Source organism: Cricetulus griseus (assembly GCF_003668045.3).
Source record: "Cricetulus griseus strain 17A/GY chromosome 1 unlocalized genomic scaffold, alternate assembly CriGri-PICRH-1.0 chr1_0, whole genome shotgun sequence".
Classification (NCBI taxonomy): domain Eukaryota; kingdom Metazoa; phylum Chordata; class Mammalia; order Rodentia; family Cricetidae; genus Cricetulus; species Cricetulus griseus.
The window spans coordinates 16,838,669-16,863,487 of record NW_023276806.1 but is presented as its reverse complement, the minus strand read 5'-3'; the positions used below and the strand labels follow the sequence as shown (position 1 = coordinate 16,863,487).

The 24,819-nt window shown below is 39.9% G+C and overlaps 1 pseudogene; it reads left to right on the top strand.

Moving 5' to 3' along the window:
• The first annotated feature begins 8,721 nt into the window (after positions 1 to 8,721).
• LOC100763553 overlaps positions 8,722 to 24,819 on the top strand; it is a 44,902-nt pseudogene continuing 28,804 nt past the window's right edge.

Here is a 24,819-nt window from a genome sequence, read left to right as displayed (position 1 = left end):
GCATGTCACAGGTATACCACACAATCCTACAGGACAAGCTGTTGTTTAGAGATCTAATAGGATGCTTAAGGAGATGCTCCATAGGCAAGCTGGGAAGTCAAAACCCCCCAAGCATAGGTTGCATAATGCTTTATTGACACTAAACTTTCTTAATGCCAATGACAAAGGACAAACAGCTGGGGAAAGACACTGAACTACGGAAAACGCTGCTGCTATCTTTGTCCTTTTCTTGGCTCCTTCTTTCAAGGCCTACACCCTCTCATAATTGTCATTTTCCCATGGTTGCCTTTCCCAGTATACATACATGTACAAGTGATGGGGAATGTACTGTGTATGTTTATCTTATTGATAAATAAAATACTGTTTGGCCAATGAGACAGGAAGTTAGACAGGACTAGGAGTCAAAGAGAATTCTGGGAAATGAAGTAGAGAAGTGCTGATCCAGGCAGGAAGTGACATAGCAAGGAGACTCATATTTAAGCGAAGGAGAAACAGGAAGGTCTCACTTTTTCCCCTCTGCTCCTGTTCCAGCAGCAAATATGATCCACCAGCAAGGAGGGACATAAGGCGTCCGATAAGATAAGTCTTATAAAATATATAGATTTATGATAATTAAGACTGAGCTAACAGATGAGAATCCTAGTCATTGGTCAATAAGCTTTGTGCCTAATACAGGTTTCTGTGTATTCATTTGGGCCTAACTCAGGCGGGCAGCCGGTGTAAAGCTCACACGTGGCAGTGGGGCTCAGGCAGTGTTTGGCAGAAAGATTTATTGTAACATACAAGCAAACATTTCTCTGCTGACACTTATGTTTGAGTCCCATACAGCCAATGAAGACCTGCCTGACGACAATCCTGGATGCTCCGGAAAAGGAATTGGGCCATACCTCTTTGATTGCATTGAATCCAATATACTCCGTTTCAACTGACACTCCGACCAGAGCCTCGAGTACTGACTTCAATCAACCTAGAGGATTTCAACCTAGATCTTCAATCAAGCAAATCCCATCTAACATGGACTGGAGATAACCCATTAGAGACTTTCCCTATACTAATATTTTTCCCCCCACAGAACCCTTCAAGGCTACCATCATCCCGTTTCAGAAGGAAGTAACTTAGAAGATGCTACGCCCCCGCTCCCCAATATTGTTTATTAGGGTATTGTAAGCATAGTTAGGAATAACTTTCTTATTGTTTAGAGTTGGCATTGGAAGAAGGTATTCAAGTTAGACACCCTTTCCACATGACTTTAAAGTTTAGCTGGCATAGACATAGGTAGGATGTGCAATAGCAGATTATTGTATCTTCTTGTATTTCACCTTTATGATTGTTAATTTTGGATCTTTTACACTATTAAGTTTTAATCCTCTTTTAGACTAAAAGGGGAATTGTAGGGAGAGACTGTAGCCCCACCTCCTAGTAGCCCCTACAGATGTGCCTGACCATGCCTGTGAGGGTGTGGTCAGGGGAGGGCGAAGATGACACCGAAGCAATTCTTAAGAGGCCAAGAACACGTGGATGCCCCTTCTCTCTGGCCATGCTAGCTTGCAAACTCTGGGCATGCTCTGGCTTGCGTTTGGCTGGTGTTTATCTGAATAAAGAAATCTTAGCATTACGGCCTATGGATCATCATTGAGCACATGCAATACAATGGTCTCCCAACACAGATAAGATTATCACAACCCCCATTCTAGAGTTGGCCATCTTTTAAGACTAGTAATCTAACTTGATACCAATCTGCCTGGGTTGGAGATAACATATCTATGAAAGACTCTGCAAATCCCCTTGACTTTAGAAAAGGTTAGGTGGCTCTTGCAGGGGTGAGGCTCTCATCTTCAGGAATATTGCTCCTTGCTAAGCTGGCCCCTCCTTCACTTACTTTCTGAAGTCATTGGTAGCATCTCTCAGGTGACTTTAGAACAGAATATTCTGTAGTTACAAAACAAATAAAACTGTCCTAGAAATGAATATCAGACCACTCTCTCTAGGCCCTCTTTTCCTTATGCCCCTTTCTCCTTAGACCCAGTTTTCCTATACCCTCTCTCTTTAGGTCCCCACTCTGTAGACCCTCTCTTCATAGGCCCTCTCTCCCTAGATGCCCTCTCCCTAGACCCTATCTTCCTAGCCCTCTCTCCCTAGATCCCCTCTCCCTAGAGAAAGTCTGCTTCACTTTTAATTTAGTTGGTTGTTACATTATTTCCAAGAATGAGCAAAGAAAACATGCTATGTCAACCTCAAGTCTCCATACACATGCACACACAAGGACATGTGTACCTGCATATGAATTCAAATACACATGCATACATATAAACATAATACCCTACAGACAAATACCTGCACAATAGAATATTTAATATAGACAAAAATATAGAGAATAGCTTCTAGAAAAAATAGAATTATCTGTCTAAGATGGAATGGAACCTCATCTATCAGTTATCTGGCCTTGTGCCCTGGGCTATTTTTAATAGATATTAGAATAACAGATTACTCTCTTATAGATAGAAAATTTTATGATACCTTTGGCCTCTCTTGAGAGAGACAAAATAGGGCAAGGCCCTGGAGGTAATGAGGAATAAGATTGTAATTCTCTGTGTAATTCATCACAAGTCACAATATTCTTTGATTTTTCCTGGGAGACATGAACAAACATTTCCTCATCACAGATACGGCATTGACAACAGATCAAGAAAATCATATCACTCAAGGCCAGTTTAGTTGAGCCAATGAGTTTATTGGAGTTATTTACAAAAGTTTGGAAGGCCTCCTTACAGGAATGTGTGTAACAAAAGGCAACAGCATTACAGAAAAGTCCAATGAACAATCTCAATAAAGCAAACCTCAGTCCTTATCCACTTTGCTGAATAGTACTTCTAAAAGGCCACTGGGCAGGGCAGTATGGTGAGTATGCTCTCTCCCCAATTTCAGGGATTTGTTTTCATTTTTCTCTACTAAATCTAGGTCCACACTGTTAATTCCTAGTCCATGTATCTTATTCCTCTTGGGCATAAGACAGTGGACTCATAATGGGAACCACTGGCTGGGAATGACTTGAGTGAATGCCATCCACCACCAACCATAGTAGGAAAGGTCCACATTCTAATGTAACCATTGGTGATGCCGCCCCACCCTCAAGCCTCCCACAATGCTTCAGGCAATGAGATGTAGGTAGCTGGCAGGAGATTTTCTGGACAGGTCCAACTTAATTTTCTGTGTCTGCAACCAGAGTATAAGGTGTCTTCAGCAATAGTGTATTACCATGTAATCCTGATAGGCACCCAAGAGCAATGGCAATGGCCACTTGTTTTGGGGACCTTGGGCCTTTCCTGAGCAACAAAGTTTAACCATTTTCTTACAGATTCTCAGGCAATGTCTGGGGAGAGAATAGAGTCCTGTCTAAGATCAGTCACACTCAGCCCTTAATTCTGGTTCCTTATTAGTTTAACATAAATATCTACAGAGAACCCCAACTCTGTGTCAGCAGCTGATGGGGCAATGTCCTTCTCTATGCTGTGAATATATGTTTCTCTTATTGTCTGATGAATAAATGCTGATTGACCCATAGCCAGACAGGAAATATAGGCAAGGTTTTCAGACTAGGAGAATTTAGGGAAGATAAGTAGTTTCCAGAGAGACACCATGTAGCTGCCAAGAAAGCAAGAGACTCTGGCATCACTGGTAAGCCAAGACCATGTGGAGATCCACAGATTAATAGAAATGTGTTAATAATCAAGAGAGAGCTAGCCAAATAAGATGCCTGAACCTGGCTTATATGCTAGTGCTGCCGTGGCTATGACCTTGGAATCCTGACCTACAGACAAGGAGGTATGAAGACTAGAGAGTTGGACACTTCAGGCAACCCTATTGATTAGACAGGGAGAAAGAGGGAAAACCCCTAAGCAGGAAGGGGTTCCAAGAGAGAGCATCACTGAAGAGGCTGAAAGCTGGGTGATTTAAAATGGTTATAGAACAAGAAGAGTATGAGTGGACTTTAGAAGGTGACTTATCCTCTCCTAATGGTGAATCTTCTCCTAGCACTAGCATGAGCTAGTATGATTATCGAAAGTTCATCAGGCACAGAGGATTTTTGATGTATGAAGTGCCTATAAGCAGAGGGCCTTTGATCTGTAGAACATCTGTGATTGGTGTCGGGTTTATGTCCAGAAGGCTGCACTCAGAGACTTACTGGGATGGTTCTCCAATTCCATACTTTCTTATTGTCTTTTGCCCTTAGGAAGGAGTCAAAGAATCAGAAAAAAAAACATATTAACTGGGAAAGCATGCTTGGTCTTTTGGTCAGTGTCCAAAAGGAAAAGAGATAGGAAGAAAGAGAGGAAGGAGGGAAGGAAGAAAAGAAGGGAGGGACAGAGAGAGAAAGAGAAAGAAAGAAAGAAAGAAAGAAAGAAAGAAAGAAAGAAAGAAAAAAAGAAAGAGAAAGAGAGAAAGAAAGAAAGAAAGAAAGGGAGGAAGGAAGAAAGAAAGAGAGAAAGAAAGAAAGAAAGAAAGAAAAAAGAAAGGAAAGAAGGAAGAGAAACATATATACAGAAGGACAACTCCCATCAATCAAATGAGTTCAATTCAAAATTAAAGCTTAAGGGAACTACAAAAAGAATAAATTAAAACTTTGTTGGTGAAAAGGAAAAGATGAAGATTAGAGCAGAGATTTGTGATCAGACAATAGAAAGCAACAAAAAAATGAACTTAACTAAGAGTTGAGTTTTAGAAAAGATCAACAAAAGTGACAATCCCATTTCAGGCTTAGGGAAAATAAATAAATTTAAAATGAAAGTGGTGTTATAGCTGAGAATGACACACAAATGTATTTATAAAGGAGTAGAATCAAAAAGTACAAGTCAATGGCTGGTGGTGGCATACACCTATAATTCCATCACTTGGGAAGCAGAAGCAGCCCTGTTCTATAGAGTGAGTTCTAGGACAGCCAGGGATATCTACAGGAACCCTGTTTCAAAAAAAAAAACTAAAAATAAAAATAAACAAAAAAGCAAAAGAGTACAAGTCATTGGTTGGGAGATGAAGAAAAGGTTATCTCAGTTTGTTGATTCTGTGAACTAGTCTGTGAACTAGTCTATTTTTCTATTATTAAAACAAAGCACTGGACATTGGGTGCTTCATAATGTAGAGAAGTTTGTATCGCTCTGTGCAGCTGAAGCATGAGATCAGGCAGCCTCATGGACTCAGCAGATCGCATTGTGGCAGGATTGCCTAAGGAAGGGGAGGTCAAAAGGTGATCAAGGAAGCCATGGAGATCCCAGAGACATCTGTGATGACTTCCCACCAGGCTCCATTTCTTATCAGTCACACATACCATCTCCTTCCATCACCACATGGTGAACCAAGATTCCAAATGAAGGACTTTTGACCCACCAGCCACCCCCAAGTCCTGGGACCGCAATCAGCAGCAGTAGAGTTTCTGTGACAAAGAAGCAGAGATGGAGAAGGTACAGGCAGGGCTCAAGGGCCGGATTTCTGCCACTCTTACCATAGTCATAGCAAACCTTATTGGGAACTGACTTGTGTATCCTTACTGGGAAAATACAGTTTTAACATGACTTGGTCATTTTTGCCAAGAGTTTGGGTAATATTTTCTGCAAAATGAAAAATTAAATAAGCTATATGAGTTTGAAGTAGACTCAAAAACAGTGAAGCTAAAATGTTCAAAAAGGAAGAAGAATTTGAGTAAAGTTGCAAAACAGTATTAATAAAAAAACATCAATATAATCCACCATTACTGGTTTGGAACACCTTACAATAAACAGAGTCCATCCTGACTGAATTGGCTGACAGGAGTGAGTGATAGTAGGTTCTGCGTATTTAGGAGGGTGGCAAACATACCCTTCCCCTCACTAATTCTGAAAGAAGGATCAGCCATGAAATTATTTTAGGCAACTAAATTAAAAAAAAAAATAGTGTCTGCCTCGTCATCTCAGATGATCTCATGGGCCCTGAACCTTCAGAGTAACTACCTATATGAAAAGCATCCACATCTAAGAGACAGTTGTCGAAACAGCAAGTGCTGACAAAGGTCTCTTCCAAACAAATGTTTGACAGCTCTGGCTGAGGAGTCCTGATAAATCCTCCCACGAGCTCAGCTCCAGAAACTACTTTCATTATTGTTGATTCACTGCTGTGGACCAAGCACTTTCATTTCCATATTTTTCTCTTGTATTAAGAATGTTGCTGTCCATTTGATCAACCACAGTCAGAGAAAGTCTCACAGCTTTGGAGAAGGAAATAAGAGACTTGTTAGGAAGCCACTCTGTTCACCTTCAACTTCAAGAGCAGGTAAGGAGGCTCGCTTCTCTTTCCAGCTCTGGGGAGTTCTGCTCAGGGACATGGGTTCTATAATGTCAGGAAGGGGATGAGAAGGTTTTGTAAGATGCTATCAGGAGAGGTGTTATCAGGATGGACGGTCCCGACATTCCAGTATCTGGCTTGAATTCAGCTGGAAATACTGAAACTGCACAGTGTTCTCTATGTTCACATTGTCTCTATTGAGTGGGAACAAATTAAATGACCATGGACATTGACGGAACTTGCTTTGTCCTGCTCCTACTGCAACTGAAAAGGCTACCTGTGCATCGTTTCCATGAAGAGGAGAGATGAAAAAACTAATAGGAAACAATAAACGATGCAAGGCAAACAGCCACTGACACCGGAAGTGAAAAGGAAATGCTGGGACCCAGAGGGAACAATGAAAACCAGGATTATGTGATTTCTCCCACGTACCTGCTCTTGGCATCTAGGTGGATTTCCTCTTTCATTGGTCAGACTCTCTCATTCCCAGAAACCCCTCCTTATCTCTCACCTGTAGGATTCAGACTTGTGTTGCATTATAAGGCTTCCTCCACAGAGTCCCACGCAGTAGAGCACTAGGGGCAGTGTTTCGGTTTACCTTGCCCACCGCCCCATCCAATCAGAGCCTAGGAAAGTTGTTCCTAGAAGTCCCTCCCATGAGTTCCTGGCCAGCTTCATTCATCGATTTTCTCTCTCCATTGTAAACTCTTACCTCTGCATCCTCTACTTCTCCTCTCTCCATTTCTCTTTTCTTTCTACTACAAACAATAAAAATAAAACAGGAAACCTAAAAATGGGCCACAGGAGACGGCCATTTTCTTTGAACAACTTCTTATTGTTCTTGATCTTCTCCCTGATTTTCAGTCTTCTTGTCAGTGTTGTTTTGAGCTTCCTGTGGTATTTTAAAATGTTGCACACAGACTCCGTCCCCATTTAGGTTACCTTAGTGTGTAGCTAGGGAAGTTTCAGGGCACATCTCTGGCACATAACACCTTAATTGACCAAAACATAAAACAAACAAACAAAAGCCCCAGCTCTTACTTTGAACAGAAAAAGGAATCATTTATTATTTTGGAACTAAATATTGTGACACTGAGTACTCCCATTCAATATCCAGTATAAATTTTAAAATTGGAATCCAGAAGGAAATTCTCTCATGATAAATTTAAAGGAAGAATTGCGTTGTTAGCAGTGAATTTTAATAATTTGCAAGGACACAGATAAAGGTTACCACAAATAACAGGGTCCAACAATCTGACAGTTTCATAAAGCATTATTACAGAACAAAAGATAAAACATAGATGAAGACACTTTCAAACACACTCTGGAAGCCTCAGGTAGGTGAGTTAAAGCACATTAAGTGAAACGAGCCTCGGCTGCACTCAGGCAACATCCTCACCCTTTGGGTGGTGGAAGCCAGGGCTCTGATTCCAAAATAGGTCGAACCAGATAGGAGGATCTTAGGTCAAACACAGAAGTGAACAATAAATATGATCGTGGGTCTGAGGAAGCCTTCAGCATTCCAGCTTTCCACAGCCACTGAAGTTCCCATACGGGAGTCAGGCTTTTGTAGAGAGTTCAATGAGGTGTTTTCTCCTTTCTGGGACCCTCCTTAATACTCACTGTGTTCTTGAAAGAGTTTCTAGTCCAGGATGACAAATACCCACAAGTAAATTGTGCTGATTTCATTCCTGAGGCAGCAGCATAAGGGCCCCTGCTCGGACTGAGCTCAGGTTATCTTGCTCCACCCTGAGCATCTTTAGAGTTGAGCCAAAAAACCAGGCCCCAAGAAAGTCTACTTTATAAAAAGGCAACTGCATCATTAGAATCTAAAAACTACTTTTCAGCTTTGAAGACATCAAAACAAGTAGCATTGTGTAGACTGAACAGGTTATATCTAGGAATACATACATATATACATGTACATATACATATGTTCAGGTAATAACAAGCAAAAAAAGAGGCCATGATTTGAATGACAGTGTGTGTAAGGATTATATGGGAGGATGTTGAGGGAGGAAAGGGAAAAAAAAACTTTAATTCAATTATAATCCCAAGAATTTAAAAACAAAATTAATAAAAATATTTCTAACAAATTATCTTTTCCAGCCAATATCAAGCATAAATTTTGAAATTGGAATCCAAAAGGAATATCCCTCCATGATAACTTAGAAGGAAGATTTGAGTTGCTAGTAGTTGAATTTTGAAAATTCATTAATACTATCACTTTTGTTCAACTTCTTGGATAATATTTTTTCATAGCTTTCTAAAACTATGCAGATTTTTCCCTTACTAATTTGATAATACAGTGCAACTTCTGTTTTTGCTGGAGGTAGGGCTTTGAGAAGAGAAGGAATTTCTAATTCATTCCTCCTCCCTCAAAGATAAGGAACCCCAATGGACTTGACCCTCAAGGTCCACATGGCTGGGCCCTTGTGTCTCATCGAGAATATGAAAGGACAGCTGAAGCCATCAGAAGGCCTTGGAAATCCTGTTGGCTATCACACAGCCGGTAGTGGTGGTGGTGGTGGCCATTGTGGGCCTCTACCACACAGGTAAATCCTACCTGATGAACAAGCTGCCTGGAAGAAAACTGGTGAGTGCCACCAGCAATGCTTTGCTGAGTCCCCTCTGTTCAGCCACGCTTTGAGCCTGGGTTGTGAAGAGAAAAGTTAGAGGAGATGGATTCCAAAACCTATTCTCCCACTCAAAGTTGGGCTTTTTATCTTCATTCTATTTCAGAAAGTCAGTCAGCTCCATAACACTCTTTATTATCTTCAGTTCCATTTTAATCATTCCTATCCTAGGAAGGGAGAAAACATTAATAACAATAATTAAATTACATAATAATCTGTAGGACAGTCATTAAAAAGTGAAGGCTGGGCCAAGAAGAGTGCTCAGTAGGTAAAAGCCCTTGATGCACAAGGCAACTGAGATTCAATACCTAGAAATAGAAAGAAAGAGCTAAATCTACAGAACTGTCCTCTGATCTCCACTTACATGCTGTGACATAAACGTACCCACAACACACACACACACACACACACACACACACACACACACACACACACACACACACACACACACACACACACACACACACACACACACACACACACACACACACACACACACACACACACACACACACACCACACACACACACACACACACACACACACACACACACACACACACACACACACACACACACACGATGATGATGATGATGATGATGATGATGATGAATTTTTAGTTAATAAGCTCATGAGGTAACAGTGAGTTTCCTTGGAACTTTAAAGTTTTAAACATATTTCAGACTAAATTGGAAGTTCTTATTGTCATGAATAAACTTAACATAAAATTAACTATTGTAACCATTTCAACCACAATTGTACATCATTAAATTCACATCATTATGAATGTTTCTTCATTTTCCATACATTATTATTCAGTTACTCATATTGGTATATAATATGTAATTCATGGTAATAGTTTGGTGTGCCGTGGCTATACAGGATTAATTGATTATAATCAACATTATTCTGTGGGAAAATTAAAGGTTTTAACATATGAGATCATGCCATGTGTTACATGATAATGTTAAAGATAATCTTATTCTTCCTTTCCAATTTGGCTGTCAGCTATCTCTGTTTTTTTTCCTAATTACTTTGTATGACATTTCATGTACTATATTGGACATCAGTGTCCAAACTGGGCACATTTTTCTCTTTTACAATTGTACTTGAAAAAACTTTTCAGTTTTTAATGTTGAGTATAATATTGTCATGGATTTTTATATATGTCATTTCATACATTTGCTTTTAGAAATTCTTCTAGTTTGCTGAATGCAATTTGTAATGATTAGTGTGGGTTATTTTCTAGTTTTTGCTATTTCTCTGGTTGCAACATCAGTGCTACCTTTGGTTTCAGTTAGATCTATGGACTTGAATTGTTTTACATCAGTTTCCTGAAGCACTGGCTTCTAACTCTCTGTCCACTATGTCCTCTTTTCTGCATGTCACAGGCTTCTCTCTGGGCTTGACAGTGTAGGCTCATACAAAAGGAATCTGGATGTAGTGTGTGCCCCATCCCCACAAGAAGGATCACACACTTGTTCTGCTTGACACCGGGGGCCTGGGCGATGTTGAGAAAGTAAGGATTCAGAGTTCAATTTGCAATTCAGACTCTGATATCTAAATATACTGTGATTTTAAACAAAAGCTTGAATTTACTGTAGCACCATGTGTTGGGAGACAAATCTCAGGGCTTGGCATGAGATCCTAGGCCATGCTTGGCAGGCCACATAGTTAACCTTTACATAGCAGCTCCTTAGAACCTCAGCTCAAGAGAAGAAACAACTTGATCCAGTCCTCCACCCACAGGCTCAGTTACCTAGGCAACCCCTTCCTGGACCTCTTACTCATGAACTCTTTACCTTGCCAAACATCCTCTTTGTGGCTTCCTAATATCCTGCCTATACTAACACTTGGTACACAAACAACCCATTCTGCCTCTCCCCATATCCTGACTATATAAGCTAGCCTGAGAAAAGTAAAGTTTGCCACTTGATCAGAATCCTGTCTTGTGTTCGTTCTTTCTGCGTCTCTTGTCCCCATTCCCTATCCCTGACTCTCTTGCCCCAGGTTGAAGTCCTGCAGGTCGGGACAACCATGTAATTAACTTTAGCCACCACTAATAAATAGAGAGACTCAGTGAGGAGCAGGATAGTCCCTCTGCAGTATCCTAGCAACTAAAAAGCTGTAACCTAAACCTGGTACTCAACCTCATGAAGATACCAAAGACAAACTCAGTGTCAAGTATGTGACCTACACAGAACTTCAGTAACAAATTTAAGTTTGAGAGCCTATGACTGACTAAATGGAAACCTTGTCTCTAAATCAGAGTCCTTATTTTTAGACTTCTTTTAGCCTCAACTTTCTGATCTATGAAATGAATTAAATAAACAGTACTCTACCTGTCTTATGGCATTTCTTTGAATACTTAATAAAATAAATAATGTTTCCTTGCATAATGAGTACCCAAGAATGACCTATAGTGACCTTTGTTGGTCCTGTGCAATTGATGAGCTTCGGCAAAGCCCTATTTTCCATTCCCAGTATGAGGAGAAAGAATTAAATGAGATTTAAAAAATATCTACAGATATTATAAACCACATGAAAGTATATCTTCTCATTAGCAATGAGAGAAATACTTAAATCTACAGTGTATTTGAAACTTTAGAATATCTGCAAACATCCACTGTCTGTTTAACAATTTCCTGCCAATGGTCAAAAGGAAGCCTCCAAAGCTTAAGTATAAACCAAAAATCTCAGTAAAAATATTCAAAGTTCAATGGAATTCATGATTCTTTTTGTTTAGGGTTGTCCTGTATAGGTTTTTAAGACAGCATTAGCTTTACTAATCACTGAGGAAAACATCTTATTAAACAAGCATACTTTCATCACTGTTCACCTATAAACAGACACAGAACAAACAACCGACACATGTGTGTATGACTTCCAGGGTGACAACCGGAATGACTGCTGGATCTTTGCCCTGGTTATACTTCTAAGCAGCACCTTTCTGTACAACAGCATGGGACCCATCAACCAACAGGCCATGGACCTGCTGCAGTATCCTTTCTGTGATGGAGAACATCGTGGCCTGGGAATGCTGCAGAGTCAGTGTAGACAGATAGGAGACAGATTAATCCCAGTGCAAGGTTAGATCTCATATAGCAGCTAATGAGCTCACACTGAGTCAGCACAGGGCAAAGTCATGTGTGTGATGGATGAGACCACTGTGAGGTGAGATGACTGGGGACCCTGGTCATTCACTGATTCACCTTAGCTAACCAGCTATGTGACAGAGCTAACAGATGGGATAAGAGCAAGGGCCTCAACTGACCAGGAAGATGAGGTGGAAGACTCATCTGAGTTTGTGAGCTTCTTCCCTGACATTGTGTGGAGCCTGAGAGATATGACCTTGAAGATGGAAGCTGATGGACACTGTGTCATGGCCGATGAGTACCTGGAAAATTTGCTAAAGCTCAAGGAAGGAACAGAGATTAATAGTGTAGATGAAATTGCCAGAAATTTATATACTTTTTGGGTGCTTATATTCAGTTTTTTATTTCCCTGTTTCTGGATATTCCTAAGAAGTAATTCTTATTTACCATCTGCCAATTGAACCAATGTTAACTATGTAAAGTTGCAGTTTCTGTGGCTGCCCTTTTCCAAGTACTGTTATCAGATCAGGTTTACCCCTTTACTTACTTCACCACTTATGTGGCAAAGCTGCACATAAACAAAAACTGTAACACAGAGAGAAGTTTCTATGAAGAAATTCTTAAATGTCAAACTAATATATCCACTAGCCATTCACCCTCCTTTGGAAAAAATATTTCCTCAGGTACCTGCAAAGAAGTTGAAAAATACAACTTGCCCTGGCACTGCATGCAGAAGTTCTTTCTAAAGAAGAAATGTTTTATCTTCTATCCACCCACGGAGTGGAAAAAGCTTTCCCAGCTGGAGACACTCAGGAAAATGAGATCTGATTTTTTTTACAGCATGTAGTAGAATTCTGTTTGTACTTCTTTAAGCACTGCAAAACCAAAACTCTTCCAGGAATCATCCTCATCAATGGTCCACGAGAGGCCCCATCTTAATCTTCCACTCATTTCCAGATAAAAGGAGAGTGAAACATTCATAAAGTTTCAGCTTTCAGAAGTGTAGGGGCTTTGACTATTTTTGTTAAATTCCAGACAGTTTACACTGATCTGCTAGTGGAATAGGTAGTGGAAACCTAGTTTAAATGCATCAAACCAAGTTAAGTCTCCATAATGTTATGTAAAGATATATGCTTTCTGATCAGTATTCAGCCAACACACGTAAGGTCATTTAAATTTAAATACAAATTAAGTGAAAGTACTTCAGCCTATTAGGTGAAAATATTAGGCTCTATTGCCGCATTTCTCATGGTTACCATGATGAAAAGCAGAGCCATTGAACAATTGATTCTCCTTTGAAAGTTTTATAAAGCAACACTGAAGTAGACTGAGATAAGGAAGAAGACTTTGTGATAATAGTTTTCACACACATTTAATTAAAGACCTTCCAAGGCAGTAATATAGAGGACTTACTAAGTAGTTCCCAACCTACCTGACGCTGCAGCCCTTTAATACAGTTGCTCATGCTGTGGTGATCCTCAACCACAAAATTACTATTGTTGCTATTTTGTAACTGTAGCTTTGCTACTTTTACTAATCCTAATGTGAATATCTGATATTTCCAATGGTCTGAGAGGATCCCAGAGGGTTCTCCACTCACAGGTTTAGAAACACTGTGAGGACTCTTAGTCTAAACATGTTGAAGGACTGAGATATTCATGTGCAATATACACAGGCCTGTTTTATTTTTTCCTTAGAGAAGAAAGTTCTACTTCAGTGAATGTCATCATTTGCTCACTGTTCTTAGGACTAGAAAGCCTAGTGCTGACCTATGTTGAAGCCATCAGCAGTGGAGACCTGCCCTGCATAGAGAATGCAGTCCTGGCCTTAGCAAAGATAGAGAACTCGGATGCAGTACAAAAGGCTGTCACCCACTATGACCAGCAATGAGCCAAAGGGTGCAGCTGCCCACAGAGACCCTCCAGGAGCTGCTGGACCTGCACAGGACTTGTGAGACAGAGTCCACAGAAATATTCCTCAGGACTTCCTTTAAAGATTAAGACCACTCATTTCAAAAGGAACTGGGGGTAATTTCCTCCTATGTTTATATGTAAATATTGTTTAAGGCAAAGTCATATCAGACAATGAAATGTGTGTGAATTTTGAGGAAACCGTCCTTTGTATCCCTTAAAATGGTGACAACTGCCTTTTAGGATCATAATACTGAGAAGGAGCAATTCATTTTAAAAATATGGACTCAAGTTTGAAATAATTCTATAATTACTTTATTTTAAGCACACGAAATTAATAATTGGTGCTTTAAATCAAATAATATACTTGACAGAACCAGTTTTCTTTCATTTGGCCAAAGAGATGAACTTGTAATTTTACTTGTTTCCTTGGACTTATGGTTTCTTTCCTTCATTCCATTCATACCAATCATCAGTCCAGTTTAAAGCAAAGTTTGCACATTAGGTCATTACGCTTGGTGTAACCTCTGAGCATCATTGCTCATAAGGAGGGGATTCATAAGTAGGATTCAAACTCAAAGAAGAGCCACAGTTTTCCTCAGCTAGTGACAAGTTTCTGGAGACATCAAGGTTTTAGGGAAGACCTAGGAGAAATTTGAACCATTCTTAATGTTTGTCTCTGGTATTATTTTTATACCCATTTCACACTATAGTCACAGCTAGAAGAAAGGTGGGATGACTTTTGTAAATGCAATCTGGAAGCATCACCAACCCGTTGCTGGGCATTGCTTCAGGGTATCTTCCAACCTCTTGAAGAATATATGAGGAAAGGCACTTTTTCTAAGCCTGGAGGTTATGGTCTCTTTGTTCAGGAGACACAAAGGCTGGAGAAAAAGTACTATGGAGAAACAAAGAAGGGCATACAGGTAACCAAGACATTTATCACTGCTGGAAGGCATCCTTAATCCAAACATTAGGTAAATGTCACCTTTGATTGGTGATTATTTTTAAGCTCTCCATTCTGGCCATTTCATCTTTATTTCTATGTCTCTCTGTACTGTTTTCTTTTGAGGGCTTTATGCTTCCTCATTTAAGCCCTCAAGACTACCAACTCCAATTCATATGCCTTAGTCTAAGTGTATAGATTCACTTCCCAATATCAACCAGTAGAGGGCTTCCATTTGGTTGCATTGGATGGTTTGCCCATTCCTGTGGTGAGGAGTCTTGAATGAGAAGAACAATTCTTGAGGGTGGTTGGGAGACATGGATAGATTCCTTCCCACTGACTTATGTTTTCCAGACCCTAAGGCTGAAGAGCTTCTGCAGACTTACTTTCAATCCAAGGAGACTGTTTCTAACGAAATTTATAGACAGATCAGAGTCTGACAGAAAAGGAAAAGCAGATTGAAGGTAAGAAACAAACAAATAAAAATACTTACAAAATCTTGTCTTTAACTATTTGTCTGTCTTAAAATAGTGATTCTTACATTGAACCAGTAATGAGAAACATGAGTCTATCCCCAAAGCTTTCTGATCAGGGCATACTTGGTCACAGAAGCTATGGTGGCAGTTACCTCAGCACTTTCTATCAAATAGTGATGAAAACAAAAGGCTACAGAGAAGAGAAGTCTCATAGTTGAGATCCCTGGATGCTCTTCTAGAAGACCCAAGTTTGAATTCCAGTACCTATCTAGTGGTTCACCACTGACTGTAGCTGCAATATAAAAGCGCCCTCTTCTGGCCTCCACAGGTATTCACAGATGCAAAGACATATAAGCAAGCAAAGCACCCATACTCATAAAATAATAAATGAAATAAAACAGCCCCCCCCAACTATGAACTTCTGGAGCATGTGAAGGGATGTGACCCACAGACCCAAAGCTGCAGGATCTCCACAACACAGGGCAACAACAGGCTATCTAAGAAGAGTCCCAGTGAGGTCTCAGTATCAATAGTGTAGTAGAAACCAGAGACCTCAATCCAGATTAGTGACTCTGCAATGAACACTTGCAAGTGCAGACATATGGATAAAGGAGTTTATTGCATGTTTGACTGTGTCACACTGTACCTCCCATGATGACATTTTCAATTTATTCCATTAAAAAAAATTTTGTTTGCTCTCTCCTGCCCCTTTCTCTTAAATTTTGTTTTATCTTGGGGAGGCTGCAGGGGAGGAGGGTGGATGCAGAAGGATGAGGAAGAAGATGGGTGATGTAAAAGGCACATAGAATAAATAAAAAAGATAGAAAAAGTAAAAAAAAAATACACCAAAATTTAATAGTAACAACAAGGAACCATGGAAGAAAGGAGGTAATAGTGTCTCCTCCTGGGAGGACTGCTGTGACAGAATGCCATAGACAGGTGCCACAGGTAAAGCAAATACATTACTCACCATTCTGGAAAACAAGATACCAGAGTCTGGATTCTCAGATGATAAAAATTGTTCTCTCTAGTGTCTCAAATTTCTTCCCACTGTCTCTCTCAGGGTGGGAAGACTGAACCCCACTTTTCTTATCTTCTTACAACAACACTGAGCTCCTGTGGGAGCTCCATCCTCACAGTGATCTAAATACAATTACCTCATGAGAATTGTGCCTCGCTATACAGTCACATCACACTGTGACTACAGCTTCAAATGTGAGTCCACAAAGAGCACCAAAGCTAGGTACCTTCCTATTTTGGTCCCACATAAAATCAATTTCCCCTCTTTCTCAGTGGAGCCTAAGAAAACTGAATCTTCAGTGGCTGCTGCAAAACTGTTGGAGGAAGCCCAGAGGAAGAATGAGAAACTGATGGAACAGAAAGAAAGGAGTTATCAGGAACACATGAGACAGCTGACTCAGAAAACGGAGAATGACACAATCCAGCTAAAGGGAGAGCAAGAGCGGACATTAGCATTTAAACTTCAGGTACACTGTCATTTTTGTCTTCCAGATTCTTTAACAGAAACCACTCTGTAGGGGGTTAGACAATCACATGGTATAAGGAATTCCCCGGCTCATGTTCTGTAGCAGCCCCTTCAATCTTACTCTGTTTACCATTGTGCATTGATAACAGTCCAGAGCCATTTGATCACATTTTTAAAAAGGCTGGTGGGTTGTATTTTTCTGAGTCACTACAAACAACAGCTATCCACAGACATGCATTGTACAAGTGTTTTACAAGCATCATTTTATTCTTCAAAATCCATTCGGGATTTAAATGTTAAAAAATATTTGGAATAACACAGCTCCAGTTTAAGCATTTAAACTGAAGAGAGAGAGAGAGAAAGGGTGAGAGAGAGAGAGAGAGAGAGAGAGAGAGAGAGAGAGAGAGAGAGATCGATCAAATATACATTGGCACAAGGGGCCATATGGAAACCTTCAAACATCAAAGGCCATTGCCATGTCCATTGGCAACTTTCCACAACCTGATGGCAAGTCCCTATTACTGGAGACAATACTTTCTATATTATTAAATGCAGAGAAGTCAAGCTGGTGCATAACCAGAAGCCTCATTCCTACTGACTAGCACTCATGGTACTGGAAGCCACTCTGCATGCTATAGAGGAGAAACGCAATCATCCATATTACCTAGCTATAATTCCTGTAACCTACAACAATGGCATGCTTGAAAGACATATTGGTGCAATAGTGCCCACATGCGATGGGAATAACCAACCTTTTTTTTTTTTTTTTTTTTTTTTTTTTTTTTTTTTTTTTTTTTTTGATTTAAGGCTCACTCCTGACACTGTTAAAGTTGCCATGAACCTGAGACTGGATAGGTCACGGGCCTAGGATAAAACCTACTACTAATATTTTGCCTAAGAAACCTGTCAATCCAATGACTCCTAATTACATACTGCTATATTCATAGGTCATTGACTTTCTCAATCCACATCAGAGAAGCTTCTTCTTGCAGTAGATGGAAATTAACACAGAAAACCACAAATGGACAGTATGCAGAGAATGAGAGACTTTGGAGCACTCAGCCCTAATTGGGAAGTCATCAACACCCATCCCCCAAAGCTCAGGGATCTATGGAGAAGAGTCATACAGATTGCAAGCGCTCAGGTAGTGAACGACTCCAATCATTTTCCAATATAACAGGGCCAATGCTCATATGAACTCACTGAGATTCTGGCAGAATGCACAAGACCTGTAAGGCTCAAGCCAGATAGGGTCCCACAAAGGAGGGGGAGAGTTAGACACAGGGTCCTACCACTAATAAAGAAGCCAGTAGCAGAGTAAAAGAAAATAATGGCTCTTACACTTAAGTCATTCTATTGTACCATGCAAAATTCTCATCTAATGGTAAGAATTAAAGACACCAACTAGAGGTTAGCACAGTTAGTCTAGGTAAAGGACTATTGCAGCCCGACACTGTACTGCAGTTTTATATCCTTTGTGTTTGTATTTTAGAAAATCTGCAGTTGCTAAAGGCCTCTTACTGTGCTCCCTGGAGTCTGCATTATTCTCTCCCTCACTATACAGTAGCTAGTGGTCACCAAGCCCTGAACAAACAACCTCCAATGCATTTCATATTGAAGCCATATCAAATAATATGCAAGTGGCTACCTTTTCTAGAAGGAAAATTGCGGTTGCAAATGAGAAAAAAGTATTGCTGTGTCACATATCATAGTAAAATAACTCACATTATTTTCTGCTAAGTTGAATCAACAATGATTTTGTCTTTATTGAAACACATGGGGGAGATACTCTTCTCACTGTTTCACCCTAACTTCTCTTTGGGCTTCATCTAAATCTGAAGAGTCTGTGTGTTGAGCCAGAAGTGTATTCTGGGCAGCTGTAATCCCAGTGTTCTCAACTTTATTTTCTTATGATTAATAATCCAAGTATAATTCATGATCTAATCATACCTGTTACTGAGCACCATGGAGAAATCCCCCCAAGTGACCATCACTTTGAAATGTACCCACACTGCAGAAGAAGGAAGTTGGAGTAGGAAAGGAGTGTGTTCATTACACACAATTGTGTTACCTATTGGATCAAGTATCCCAAAATAGAACTCTACAGCAGGACTACTTCAGAACTCCACAAATGAGCCTCTTCTGAAGACTGTGAAGAAGAGCTTGGGAAATAATTCCAAACATTGGAGCCTCAAGAGAAAGTAACAGACTATAAGATAAGTTGAGATAGAAGGCTAACTTAAAAGAGAGTTTCAAGTCTGGTTAGGAAATTAGTTTGAGTAATGAAAAAGAAAGTAATTAGATAAGTATGAACAATTTCTGTTAGATCCTTTCATGTTATGCCTCTTTAACCAACCTATTACTCCTTAGGAGCCAGAACTACATCTCGAAGAAGAAATCTCTGAAGAGAGAAGACATCAGAAGGAGATTCAGGATATAGAGGCAAAAAAACAGAGAAATACTCCTAAAATGTAATAGTCTCTACACTTGTATAGTCAATATTTCCCTGTCCCATTGTCACCAGGGCTCAAGTGCAATCAATAGCATTGAACATGAACAAATCATGCTTGCAGGGAAACTGGCCCACAAACACTGAAAAATGAAGACAGTCCATAAAGAACAATAGTTGTTACTAAGATGATTTCTGTTCATTTCCCTCTTCTTTTTACTGCCGATGGTTTTAAGGATGGCTAAGTGCATAATATATGTCAATTATTTACATTTACTTTAGAGAAAACATAAATTTTATAATAATATATGTTAAATAAAAGGTTATTGTGTACTCTGATTAAGGTATATTTCTCTATTCCCATTCACACAATACTTCTAGACCCATGCTCTGATTTAAGGGTTTACATCCGCTGTCAAATATGGTAGGAATGATGCGAATATGGAGAAAATTAGACCCAAAGTGAACATAGGAGTTTTATGCCCAACAAAGTATCACTACTAGGGGTTCAGTGAATAATGTTTTAGCTCACATTGAGGAAAATGTTTTTTTTTTAATTTTAAACTTTATTTTAAATGAGTTGTGTAAAAGAATGGGTTTTATTAAATGGTGCCTTGAATAATTTGTCATCTGAATTAACTTAAATTCAGTGTGTGGAAGGGCCATGGTGGCCGTTCAAGAGGAGTCTTTTCCCTGTGAAGAACAAGTCTGAAGACATTCTTACTCCCCTGCCAATGAAGCCCAAGGGTAACTATGGCCCTCTCATTGGTCCTGGCTCTGTTAAATTATGTTTTCAGACAATAGCATAAGGAGCAAAGATGTGTCTTCACATCTTTTGAAAGTCATACCTGGCTTACGAAAATGTGTCAGAAGAGCTATGGTCACCCACAATGAAATACTGACCCTAGAAATTCTCCCTATAAAGAATCCACACAAATGAACATTGGAGGGAGAAGCTACACACTGATCCTACTTTTTTCTGCCCATATTTTTTATTCTCAGTGGAATCTGCACAAGCTCAATCCTCAGAAAACACAACAAAAATGTTGAAGGAGATGAAAGAGATGAACCTGAAGATTGTGGAACACAAAGAAAAATCTTTTGAGGATTATTTGAAACACTTGACTGAGAAAATGGAAAGAGATACAGCCAAGGCTACTGGCAGAGCAAGAGGAAACCTTGACCAATAAGGTTCAGGTAATATTTTGTGACATCTTAATTTTCTCATTCAATGGTCAGTGATGAAAACATTGATTAATGCTTAGTACACTTGATTAGTTAAGAGCTTTTCTGTGTAGTAGAGCTTTTCTTCACCTTTGAGTCCCTGACAAAGAAAGGATCATTATAGAAAGATTTTGCTCCATGAACCCTGAATCATTGAATCCCTCAAAAACTACAAGCAAATAACTAAAACCCCTGCACAAAGTACTTTAACCACATTGAACATTGCATGTTTAAGGGCACAGGACTCCTCTATTACCTTTTTATCTCATTGTTTGTTAGATAGCATCCATCTGTGAAGCTCAAGCTAGACTGGCACTTAATTTTTTATCATATTTTTTCATTTTTTTTGGTTTTTTGAGACATGGTTTGTCTGTGTAGCTTTGGAGCCTATCCTGGCAGTCACTCTGGAGACCAGGCTGGCCTCAAACTCACAGAGATCTGTCTGCCTCTGCCTCCCAAGTGCTGGGATTAAAGGCATGTGCCACCAATGCTCGGCTTAGACTGGCACTTAAGATCATCCCCCTTCAGTATCCCAAATCTGACATTGCAGCCTTGTACCACTCCACTGGCACTGATGTCTTTCTATCTACTGAAGAAATTACCATTCCTGAAAGATAGAAAGTGTGCTGAGATGCAATTCCTGGATGGACATCTGGCATGTTTCTGTTACCTAGTACAGTCCACAGTGGCTTTGTTTTTGCCATCTCTATGGATCTTTATCCCTGTAAGCAACCTAAAAAGTAGTTTCACCTACCTAAGGTCACTTACAAGCACTGATTGTAGCTGCTTTCCTGTTCTCCTGGCCTTGAGTCTGAGTCATACTATGCACAAATTCACTCCCAGAACACTTCAATATTTTACTCTTTGTGTTCCCAGAAAAATCTTACAGGTCTACATAGAATTCCCCAATCATCATGTGTCTTCCTTTAATTTAGATACCATTCATCGCACTTCTAATTATTTATATATATACAGATATATATATATATCTGTATATATATAATCCTATTTACATATGTGTGATTTTCACATCACATGGTGAGAAATCTTTGAAAAGATTTTTTAAGGATAAAGTTCTAAATATGGAGTAAGATAGTGAATCTAGGACAACAGAGCAGAATTATGATAAGGAATATAGACAAAACTTTGCAGGTGCTAAAGGAGAAAGACCACTAAATCTATGAGGAATCACACTTAAATGAAAATGAGGGCTAGAGAGAGAGTTCAAAGCATAAAAGTGGTTGCTGTTTAAATGGAAGGGCATGAATGTGAATCCCAGAGCCTGTGTGTCAGCAGGATGCAATAGCATGAATTCCTGTGTTCCCAAATCTTACAGGAGATAGGGAGCATAAATGAGAGAATCCTCAGACACCCACAGGCCAACTAGCCTGGAAAACACAGCAGAAAGCAATGGAAGTGTCATTTCTTAAACAAGGTTGAAAGTGAGTAACAACACGATGGCTGTCCTCTGAAATCCACACACATTCTCTCTCTCTCTCTCTCTCTCTCTCTCTCTCTCTCTCTCTCTCTCTCTCTCTCTCTCTCTGCCTGTCTCTCTCTCTGTCTCTGTCTATCTATCCCTCTCCTTTACCTATCTCTGCTCCCCTACCCTCCATCTCCTTTTCCAGCTCCCTCTTTCAAACACACACACACACACATTCACACTCATGAGTGTGCACACATATCATATGCACACAACAAACACAACACTAAAAGATACATTTTAAATTTTAAAGGGTACTTGCTTGACCATTACTGAAAAAAATATAGTTATCTTAGTGTTGGTTACTTATTATATATTAAAGGTACAACTTACAGGTTTCTTTATAGCATATCCATGGTTGCATAACCAGATTTCTTCTTCTGAATTAGAAACAAGATTGTTTTGCATGTCAATCCCAGTTCCTACTCCCTCCCTTCCTCCCCTACCACCTCCCCCAACTAAAACCCTACCTATAAAATATCCTTTCTGCTCCTCAGGGAGGGTGAGGCCTTCCATAGGCTGTCATCAGAGTCTGTCACATCCTTTGGGATAGGGCCTAGGCCTACCCCTGGGTGTCTTAGCTCAGGTAGTATCCCTCTATGTGGAATGGGCTCCCAAAGTCAACACCTATGCTAGGGATAAATACTGATCTACTACAGGAGGCCCCATAGATTTCCAAGGTCTCCTCACTGACACCCACATTCCTGGGGTCTGGATCAGTCCTGATTCAATGCAATCCCCATCAAAAACCCAGCACAATTCTTCACAGACCTTGAAAGAATAATTCTCAACTTTATATGAAAAAACAAAAGACACAAGGTAGCCAAAACAACCCTGTATAATAAAAAAATTTCTGAGTCATTACCATGCCTGAATTCAAGCTCTATTACAGAGCTATAGTCCTGAAAACAGCTTGGTATTGACACAAAAATAGACAGGTAGACCAATGGAATAGAGTTGAAAACCATGATATTAACCCACACACCTATGAACACCTGATTTTTGACAAAAAAACTAAATTTACATGATGGAATAAAGAAAGCATCTTCAACAAATGGTGCTGGCATAACTGGATGCTGGCATGTAGAAGACTGCAGATAGGTCCATGTCTATCACCATGCATAACCAGATTTGATGGCATTTTGTTAGTCTTTAATGACCTCCAGCCTAATATCATGAACTTGGAGTGAAACTTTCACATGTATTGCAGCCTCCATTATAACCCGAGCAAGTTTTAAAATTCTTTCATGCCATTAGCTAAAGCTTTATATGCTATTGTACTATCGATTCCATCCTTCTGGATGATATTTAAAATATAGCCTATAAAGCCAGGCTCAACAAAACCTTAGCAGCATATGAAGATATCTATAATATTAACTCTATATGGTTTCATAAACATGAATACAGTATTGATGTAGCCACCCATGAAAACGAAACAAAACAACAATAAATGAGGCTCACAGACAGCAAAGCTGTGGAAGACACACTGAGTTAAATGCTTGCTGTGCCAGCTCTCCCTCTATGATGACTACTCTTGCCCCACAGGACAACTTAATGGTGGCATGGGTGGGTTAGTTGTTTGTCTTGCTCCTCATTTTAGTGTCCAGATGTTTTATATTATTTCTTCAGGCCTTTGGTCTCATCCCTAGAAATGCACACACAAACAAACATGGCAGAAAGGTGTCTGTGGAGCAGAATTCTTCAGGCTATCCTAGGCAGGACTCTGTCCTCCAGGCCTCCCCCGATCTCCCAATATCTTTATTCATTGGGGAATTAAGCATCCTGCTTTCCCTTCCATTAACAATACAATCATCAACCTTTGATCTCCCTGATTCTTAAACTCTCTCTATCTGACACCCTTGCCTCACCACAGAGCTCAATATGAAATTCTATAAACATCCATGGCAGTGGACCTGTGCATGTTTACCTGATTCCAGGAGAACAGCAGCCATCCTCATTCAATTTTTACTTGACCAAGTCTCACAGACCGCAGGTTGCCAGCCTCGTGGCCATGAAAGGTTTACTGAAGTACTGGACACAGTGAATGCACCCCTCCCTCCACTTCCTCACACCCTAAGAGTCATGCATTCTCTCTACACCCCAGTGAAGGACTCCCTCCTGCTGCCCAGCAGTCAGGGACAGCATAGTTGTAGGTCAGTGCTGTGAGCTACAAAATACAATCCTCTTTCCTCTCAGACCTCCAAGAAGAGAACCCCCACTCTGCCTCAGGGGCTTAAATTCTCATCAGAGCCCTCATCATACTGTCTGTCCATCAGTGGGTTGGGGACTGAACTCTCCTCTGATCCACCATCTTGCTGCTGTGTGTCTGTCCATGGCATTAATAACTTCTAATAAATCTCACACTGGAAAACAGTTTGCCTCAGTACTCAACCTGAATCCCAAACTGAATCCTCTTAGAATGAAAATGATAAAATTTACCAATTAATGTGAGATTTTTTCTTTTTTTTTGGTTTTTCAAGACAGAGTTTCTCTGTGTAGCTTTAGAGCCTATCCTGGCACTCACTCTGGAGACCGGGCTGGTCTCAGACTCACAGAGATCCACCTGCCTCTGCTGGGATTAAAGGCGTGCACCACCAACACCCGGCTATAATGTGAGATTTAAAATGAGTTAAACTAAGAGGAATAATTATTCAGACTTCAAAATGAAAGTAGCTAAAATTCTTAATTATAAATCAATATATATTTACGTACTCTGTTAATTGTAAGTCCAGGTTTTCTGAACCCTCACAAAATGATCCTAATCTTGACTCAGCAAATGATGGTTGTCATGGGGGCAGGCAA